The sequence below is a fragment of the Bolinopsis microptera genome, chromosome 12 (genome assembly GCF_026151205.1).
Source record: "Bolinopsis microptera isolate Bmic1 chromosome 12, MBARI_Bmic_1.0, whole genome shotgun sequence".
Taxonomy (NCBI): domain Eukaryota; kingdom Metazoa; phylum Ctenophora; class Tentaculata; order Lobata; family Bolinopsidae; genus Bolinopsis; species Bolinopsis microptera.
Window position 1 is genome coordinate 5,495,649 of NC_087083.1, and position 9,698 is coordinate 5,505,346.

General features: G+C 37.6%; 1 long non-coding RNA gene across 1 annotated transcript; it reads left to right on the top strand.

Moving 5' to 3' along the window:
* Nucleotides 1-565: 565 nt before the first annotated feature.
* On the top strand, nt 566-9,286 carry LOC134824576 (uncharacterized). Its single transcript, XR_010161432.1, has 3 exons — nt 566-592; nt 8,565-8,729; nt 9,062-9,286. It is a non-coding gene; the product is annotated as an uncharacterized LOC134824576 (long non-coding RNA).
* Nucleotides 9,287-9,698: the final 412 nt, after the last annotated feature.

Below are 9,698 nucleotides of genomic sequence, written 5' to 3' on the forward strand. Positions count from 1 at the left end.
CCGTGTGGGCAGGTAAGGGACCTTACCATGGCTTTCCTTCTCCAATTGGTGCTGAAGACGTTCCGCTACGTATGTTTCCAATTCTTCTTGCGTGTTGAAGGTTCGTGACATTATCAACTACCGTTCGCGCCAGATGTAGCTTCCCGTCTTCTATTGTATAATTTGAGTTCAGGAGTAGAAATGAGACAAGGTGTATAAGATAGGGCAGTGTAATGTAAACGATGAAGATACACTATAATCTATCCGACAAGATCACAACTAGAGTCAACTAAGATCACAATAGAATCACACTATAGTTACACTAAAATCACACTGAATACGGTTGAAATAGCTAGTATATAAAGAGGGCCAAACGCTTGCGGAGGTTAGCCACAACCTTGCCTAGAGGCCAGTTGTGGCGTGCAAGCCTTTGCAATGCTTAACTGTTAACTAATAATTGCATGTCATATATCGACCGTTACACAAACTACTATAATAACCTAATCAGATGTTATATCTATTACTCAGCTCTATTACAAGCAAGCGATATCATTATTAATAAAGTAATAAGTATGTGCCCCCTACAAATCTGGATACTCAAAGCTTCCTTTCTGTAAGTACATTTTGGCACATTTTGTATTGTCAGAATTTGACGGACGCGTAGAAGACCATGTGAATCAATTTCCCCATTATTTTGGTTACGTTCGTAATTACTTGGATTCGCGAAATTTTCGTCGAATTATTGGTCAAGCCAAGTGTATCGCCGATAAAGAGGTTTTAGATTCTCTTAAGCAGACTTATAGGAGTGATCAAATTCGCATTTCACATGAAAACAGTAGGCCACAAGTAGAAGGCGTCCCTTGTAGTGTTTGTTTTAATATGTCAAACAATGACGGAGGTGATAATTTGAAAAGTAGATGCAACAAAATTTTATCCGAATTTGCTAATAACGAGTTAGGTCGTGGAAAGAGTTTTAAGGAAATCCATGAATGCATATGCAGGACTTCCTACGAAATTCTTTCTAGCTACGATAAAAGTGTCGAAAATTTCGAAATATCTTTGAGCGAATTAAAAGTGGAATTTGAGCGGTACAAATCGGAACTAACCATCAATGTTGCAAAATTCAATGATCATTTAACCGAGGCTAGTGCGCTTATCCACTATTATATGGCAGTGGTCTTTCAGGAAGTCAGGTCGAGAATTTAGACCGTACTATATTTTGCACCGTACTATATTTTGCACTGAATTTTCTAAAACAGACATCGAGCAACATCTGTCTAATCTACCAGATTATCGCCACATTAAGTCATCCGATCCAAATATTGAGCTTGGGGACCTGTTTAATGAATACTGTTCGCACGTCCTTACGTACCATTTCGAACCAAGTTTCTTTAAACTGGGTACAAAATATAGTTTAACTGGCCCTAAAGGAGGGAAAAGATTGTCCGATTATGCACAATCTGTCTGCTTAAATTACCTTTTACTTCCGAGAAATCATGGTATTTACAGTGAGTTAAGACCCATACTTGCTGTCCACAGTAATGCTCGGACACGCTACAAGCCCCACCCTCTAGTTGACGATCTTTATATCCCAAGAATTCCTAGTGTCGCTGATGAAAAAGTTGAAATACTAAGAGAACTCCAATCAATTTTGCTGGGGACTCCCCAGATACCACTTTTGTATGAAGGTTGGGATTTGGTTAAATCATGTCCTAAACAGGTAGCAGCTAACTCACGATTAGTTGACCTTATGTCAATTAGAGAACATTCCCTAAGTTTCCAGTCTGGTAATAATTTCTTGAAGGCCAAACCAAAAGAGCATTACCAAAATTTGTCGATTGACGAGGTGAAATGCACCTTAAAGAGTTATAGTTTGATTTGTGAGAGCGACTTCCAAAAATACGACGAAAGTTTTCTTAGAAAAAAACTTGAAGAAGCTGAGTCTACAAGGAGCTTTGCAATGTGGTATGATCACGCCGTTATTTTAAACAGAAGTTACATCCTTTTTGTCGTTTGGCTTTTATACAGCAAGTCCCTTTACCAATCAAATGATCTATGTGAAGGGGATTTACAAAAAGCTGTCGAGCAAATTTACATCCAATATATAGCTAAGTCGCCTTCGACAACCAAAAGCGAAGAGGCATTACAAGAATTTAGAACTAACCAGTTAGCTGCCTTTAAAGTTACAATTAAAACAAACTGCGGAATCGAATTCTCGGACAGATTAAAATTTGTGAATGGCGATGCGCCTGTAAGGAGTGTTGAGAATGGTTCAAACAAGAGTGGACCGTATCGTAATCCTACCTTATTAGAATGCTTCCCTATAGATCATTATGAATATTACGAAATTGTAAAATTTGAACACATGACATTCGACAAAACTACAAAACATGCTAATAAAGGTGGGTTCTTCGAAAATCCTGAAAATCGCGGAAAATCGCTACAAGATTTAAAAGATAAACCCGCCTCAGCATTAGAACTAATGAAAATAAGATGGCCACATAAGCGTCTTGATAATATGAATAGCGAACAGATAAAAGAGTTTTTGAAAAATGACTTAGGGGGTATAAGGCGACCCCCTATTCTATTCATGGCTACTCCTGATAAATCACCTGAAGAAATTGGTCTTGAAGGGGCTGAACTTTTGGGAAATGAATGTCTTCATGGTCTCAGAGGCGAAACCCTCAAATCATTCAAACACATTCCAGGACCTCAAGGTGACGGACCATTAAAATTAGTACATGAGATTATATCCAATTGTTGTAATTTTGATTACGGATCAAAACACGAAAAATCTGGCGAGTCAGTTTTTAAGAATTTAATTGAAATTGTCCAGAAACTAGAAATGAAATTATTTCCAGACGGGTTGTCCTGTAATATTTGCGGGGATATTTTTACTTTGTCAATTGTGACCAAGTGTCCTAAATGCCTTTATTATACTTACTTCAGAGCACTTCTAGAAATTCATATATTTGGATACAAAGATGAGTCTAAACGGTCAGGTGCCTCCACATTGCTGCTTCATAATATCATTTTTGTATGGTTTAAAACTTTGAAAGAAATACAGATTACGATACCTACTGCTCTTAAAGTTATTAATTCTATTTACTTCCTCGGCATAGTTTACTACATGGGTCCAACATTCGAACTTACTAACTTTTTGTCAGTGCATGCCGGACGCATGGAAGATATTTTTCGGCAACTGAAGGTCTCTGCTCACAGTTTTACCAATCGAAAACACTTTCAAGAGAGTTTCCTGCTTAATGTCCTAAAACGTCAAGAAATCTCCAGATACTTTAAAACTGCAAACAATTTCAAAACTTATCGTAGCACAGTTTCTTCTGCCATCACTGCATTTCATCAAAGAAGTCCTATTCCTGACATTGTTTTTACCAAAGAATTTATAACGTCCAACATCCAAGACTTTGCAGGACACGTTTATCGCATTTCAAATTTTGTCGTTTCCAATACTAATGAACGATATATGAGTTTGTCCTCGGAAAACGACCTTAAATTCTTTTCCTCTAGAGAATGTCGCTCAGAAAACTGTCTGTCATCATGCCCACCATGTTTATCAAAGTTATTTCCTGATTTCCCAATCCACAATATATTGACATCAACGATTGAGATAATTCTAAATACCAAAGCTGCTATCTATCAGAAATTTGCTTGCAACATTTTTGTCAATGGTGGGGTAGATTTCTCCAATTTGTGTAAACTATTAGGTCAGGGCCCACTATTAACACCTGATATCATAACGTCAAGCGAAATAATAGAAAATATTAACATTGATAGGGAAAATCCTAGCAGACAAAAGCTGCCAGCAAACTTTTCGTCAATGTTGAAATTATTGATTGAAATGTTTCCCTCTGATCCTGAAAAATACGATAAGCTTAAACACAGCAACATGGCTAAATGTATTTCCAAAATTCTTAACGCTGTCCCAGATGAAATTATTCACTTAGACAGTAGTAGTCGCAGATTAGCCTTGGCATCATCTAGTTGTATTAAGGATCCAAAAGACAGTAATAATAATAGACAGCATAATGAATTAGCATACTATAAGTAGGATTACGGACTCAATTGAACTCATAACTTCATAAGCACCAAATTGTTATCTTACCAAAAAGACATCGACAAACTATCAGGTGCCGTAGATAAATTAATTACTAATAGGCAATCAACCGATTCCATTGAGGACAATCAGTTTGTCAAGAAACTTAGAGAAAAACAAAAATTAAAGCTCATAGCTCTCGAAGTCTTGAACAAGCTCACCTATGAAATTAATACTCACAATTATTTTATGTACAGATCACTATAAATATTAGAGCAAGCAAGTCCTTGTAACCTATTTTGTATCATTCAGTATGATTTATTTTGTGTCGATTTCAAGTATTATTTATTTTGTGTCAATTGTTCGGTGTAAGTATTAAATAAGTCAGATTGATTCTATTGCAGTTATTTTATGTATCGTGACAAATTTATTTTATGATTGATTTATTCCAAGTTAAGTCATTGCATTTATATTATTTTTATTACATATTTTTATCTTGACTAAATTCAACAAAATTCAACGAAAATTTGTCGAGCAAAACATGTTTACATGTTTTTGAATCCAATGGAGTAGTTGCGAAAATTATTTGTTTATTATATACATTTTTAACATTATTTTTGAGAGAAAGATTGAGAAATTGACTGTTGTGTGAGGAGCCATGAAGTACTCATTGAGTTAAGATCACCTATTCGATCCTGCTAGTTGTGTGGTTGAAAAACACTGCATTAGGCTAGATTGTGGATCATAGTGTTGAGCTGGCTCAATGACTGCCTTGGAATTCACACCAGGAAGGAAATGAGCTACCAAATTTAGTTATGAAAGATAGGGAAAGGATTTAATGTAGTAACTTACATTTTTACAAAGTAGTTGGGAAGTAGTTGCTAAATAAATGCAGGGTAAAGTTTAGTTGGTGTAGTAAAAGTATCATGTTAAGCTTGTTTTCTTCTGGAAAAGGTCAGTGTCTCGTTTTATTATTATTTTATCGTCTGTTATTGTAATTATAAGAATCATAATTTTGTAACGTTTTAAATCATTTGTAAAAACATAACAAATATCTGATGCTGCTTTAATAGGTAAGACCTCCTCGTTGGTAAGCAGTGGGTGATGCAGATTTTGTTGGCTATGATTAACCGTTTGTGGGATAATGGCAGGGAGTTTATCCTTATTTTCACGTTTCACAGTAATCGAATTAACATTTTGCTCTTAGAACATTCGCTCGAGAAATATATTCCCTGCCATTGCTCATTTAATGCTGTAAAACATCATCTACAAGCTTGATGTTTTACAGTATGTTATTTTTCCAGCTACAATTTTTGTATTAGCAGACTATACCTTATTTTATTTTTAAATATTTTAACTGTATTTTAAGTGTGAGTGCAGAATTGAACTGTGTTGATATGTTCCTACAAGATTACAACTGGTTGTACTGTAAGTCTTCTGAGTACCAGCTCAGTACCTCTCACCTTCCTGGTAGAGAAAATCTGACTTTGCCACAACTACGTTCATATTTTGTACAATACAAGGTGATTTTCATTCAGTTTTAAGTCTGTTTAGTAACATTTTAACGTGAATATGACATCACCTGACTATCAGCTCTGTTCTATGCTCATTGAGAACGTTCAAATCAAATTACAACAAGATTGTCATTTTTTCCGATTCTTGGAATATAGTTTAATATTTCATATCCCTTTTTGAATGGTGATTATGTTATTTAAAATAATCTTATCTTAACTTCAGACAGTGTTTCGGAGGGTGACAGTTCCTTCGCTTAAGTACACCAAGACTTCTTTTGAGATGAGGATAAGAATTAGGACCGGTGTCCAGCTTTCCCTGTACGAAAGGTAAGTTATGTTTATCTCTGAGAGCACGTTTCCTTGATGTGTGTAGTGGATTTCACAGGTGTAGTGGATTTTTGTTCCGGGGTAGGTGAGACATGTTTTGGTGGTTAAATAGTTAGTACCTGTCTCAAACCATCAGAAAACCGGGTTTCGACCTCTTGACCCACTCAGGCAACTCCCAGGGGCCACTTACTTACTTACTTGTACTTGATTAGGTCTCCTCAATCATTCGAGTGGCCTGCACCAATGAACTCCCGTTTGTGACGTATCATCTCCCTCCAAAGTTTGCGGTCACTAGCCATCTCGCTCGCTCCTTCTAGGTCTATGTCAGTGTTTCCTGTAAACGCTGCAGCATCTTCCAGCAAACATTTCCTCCAGTTCTTTCTTGGACGGCCCCTAGATCTTCTCCTATGGGCAGGGGTCCAGTTAAGCAGGTACTTAGGAAGCCTAGTGTCTGGCATTCTGGTGACATGGCCAAACCAACGCAGGCGGTTTGCTCCTATGTACGTCTCTACTGGATTTATCTTTGCACGCTCCAGCACTTCAGTGTTTCTAACCCGATCGAGCCATCTTATCCTAAGTATTCTCCTCAAGCAACGCTGATGGAACACCTCAAAGCGATGTAGCTGCTTTTTGGTTGTGTTCCAAACCTCACTACCATATAGCAATATTGTCAAAACCGCTGCCTTATAAATCCTGATCTTTGTATAAGACTGGATGTTGCGGTTTTTCCATATATTACTCAGTTGATTGAAGGCTCCGGAAGCTTTCTGAATCCTCGCTGACAGCTCACGGTCGATAGTACCGTCGCTGGAAATAATTGTACCTAAGTACGTAAAGTCACTAACTTGCTGCACTGGTGTGTCTTCAACAGTGATGTTCACTGTGGCTTTTTTCGTGTATGGCCGTTGAGAGGTTGCTTTACCAATGACCATAGCCTCAGTCTTTTTACCATTGATTCTGAGACCTCCCTGGGCACCATACATACACAAAAGGTCAGTTGTTTCTTGAAGACCTTCCTCGCTGTTATCCAGTACAGCCATGCCATCTGCATAATCTGTATCTAACACAGTGATATCATCAACAAGCGGACTGATAGGGGCCACGCCAATCCCAAAATTACTCCAATCTAGGACAAATCAAGGCTGTAAAATGTTACCCCTGTAGTGGATTTTTGTTCCGGGGTAGGTGAGACATGTTTTGGTGGTTAAATAGTTAGTACCTGTCTCAAACCATCAGAAAAACCAAGTTTCGACCTCTTGACCCACTCAGGCAACTCCCAGGGGCCACGCCCATCCCAAAATTACTCAAATCTAGGACAAATCAAGACTGTAAAATTTTACCCCTGTTGTGGATTTTTGTTCCGGGGTAGGTGAGACATGTTTTGGTGGTTTAATAGTTAGTACCTGTCTCAAACCATCAGAAAAACCGGGTTTCGACCTCTTGACCCACTCAGGCAACTCCCAGGGGCCACGCCCATCCGTAAATTACTCAAATCTAGGACAAATCAAGACTGTAAAATTTTACCCCTGTAGTGGATTTTTGTTCCGGGGTAGGTGAGACATGTTTTGGTGGTTTAATAGTTAGTACCTGTCCCAAACCATCAGAAAAACCGGGTTTCGACCTCTTGACCCACCCAGGCAACTCCCAGGGGCCACGCCCATTCCAAAATTACTCAAATCTAGGACAAATCAAGACTGTAAAATTTTACCCCTAGCTGTATAGTAGAGGCTCTTACGGGCAAAAAGACGTGTTTTCTGCTACGAGTTTAGAGACCTAACCGCTAATTGGACACAATAGTATGATGTCTAAGGATCGATAATATGTTAAGAAGTATAAATTTGGCCTTATTAGTCACGTGCTATACCAATGCGCGTTTTAAACTTTGACAGTCTATTACTCTAAGGCAAATAGAGTAATTATATTCATATTTTGTCAGCAATAAGATCACATTATTTTCTATTTAGTGTGAAAATATGAGCTAGAACGGACATAATCTCGCTGAGTTATAGCTGTTTGAAATTTATGATGAACGCGCGGGTGCCAATTGATAACAACTAAATGCTTTTGCGCGTAGTGCGCGTCGAAAATTTGGCAAAAACGCTTGCGGAGTGAAAATATTCAAACTTCGATAAAGTATATTAAGTGGGTACTTCTCGGAAAGGAAAAATTTAGGCAAACACGATGTGACTATTTTTGGGTTGATTTAATACAACTGCAAAAAATTATTCAAACTTCAAGCAAAAAAGTCAAAATTTTTACCACTTTATTGGATTTTTACCTCAGAACAAATAGAGGGATTTGTTTTATTTTTATACAATCTTGTGCGGCTGTCTTTTAGCTATCTTTATGCAAGTTTTGCCGACATGCCAACAAAATTAACTTGCTCAAAATATCAAAAAACATGGTTTTTTGGCCTATTTTTGGCCCAAAAATCGGTTTTTTGCGATTTTACCCCAGAACAATCAGTCCAATTATCTTGAAACTACTTTCAATCGATTCTACGGTCAAAAATACGTCTAGAAAGGTGTATCTGGGGTCCCTAACGTATCGAGCAGACAATGCCCGTAAGAGCCTCTACTAGTAGTGGATTTTTGTTCCGGGGTAGGTGAGACATGTTTTGGTGGTTTAATAGTTAGCACCTGTCCCAAATGGTGATTATGTTATTTATAATAATGTTATCTTAACTTCAGACAGAAATTCGAAGGGTGACAGTTCCATCTCTTAAATACACCAAAACTTCATTTGAGATGAGGATAAGAATTTCATTTTGGACCGGTGTCCGATGGAAGGGAAGTTATGTTTCTCTGTCAGCTTGCCAAATGTTTTCTATCCTTCACTGCAATCGTCAAAAACACGTAAGTATTAATATGATCTTAAATTAAGAATTCTATAACAGACGCGCGCGGCCCTGAATCTTACAGTGCCTCTATGTCAAGGTGACACCCTTTTCCAGCCATTCCATATAAAAAGAGATAGCTTAATTCACATTCTTCTACTGTTCTAGCAAGTTTTTGACTACAAGTAGTAGTAACTGACGCTATTTGCTTTATACATCATAAGTTTATGATGTATAAAGCAAATAGCGTCAGTTAAGTAAAACAGAAAGCGCGCGCACATACGCGCATATTTTCTTTTTGGTTGTATTGTCGATATTATGTATTATTTATGTCTACCCAAATTTTTTCAGGGAGTCTACTTAAAGATCATGAACATTTTCAACATTCGTCTGAATAAACTGAAGGAACTGTAGCGTAAATATATCTGCAAAGACAGAACATTCTAACTTACTCACCGGATTGGATCGAGCTGTTTTGAAATGTGAAACAAATGAGTAACCTATAAATATTTGTTTTATTAGAATTGGTTTAACCCCCCAGTTCCATGGCCAGATATTATGCCAAATTATTAGACGGAGGTCCATTCCCCGTAGATCATCTCCGGAGATGATTCTCCGGCTCCGTCAACTGTATAGTTTGACGGAGATTAAGCTCTGAGCTCTCCGGGAATTTCTCGGAGATTAATTCATACAGAATCATACAGAATCAACAAAATTACCGTAGATGGTCTCCGGTCGTGGAACTGCAAACCGGAGAAATATCAGTAGACGATCTCCGTCTAATAATTTGGCATAATATCCGGCCGTGGAACTGGGGTGTAAGGAATTGCTTTCTTATGATTTAAATTATTTATAGCGTTATAGGGCCCTGAAAGTAGATGTTTGGGGCCGTTCACATTACGTAATCGGAGCCCAATCGGAGAGAGAGGCGGTGTTTATATGATAACGTTTGTGTAATTTTAACACAATAACTAACTCGTAACTGTAA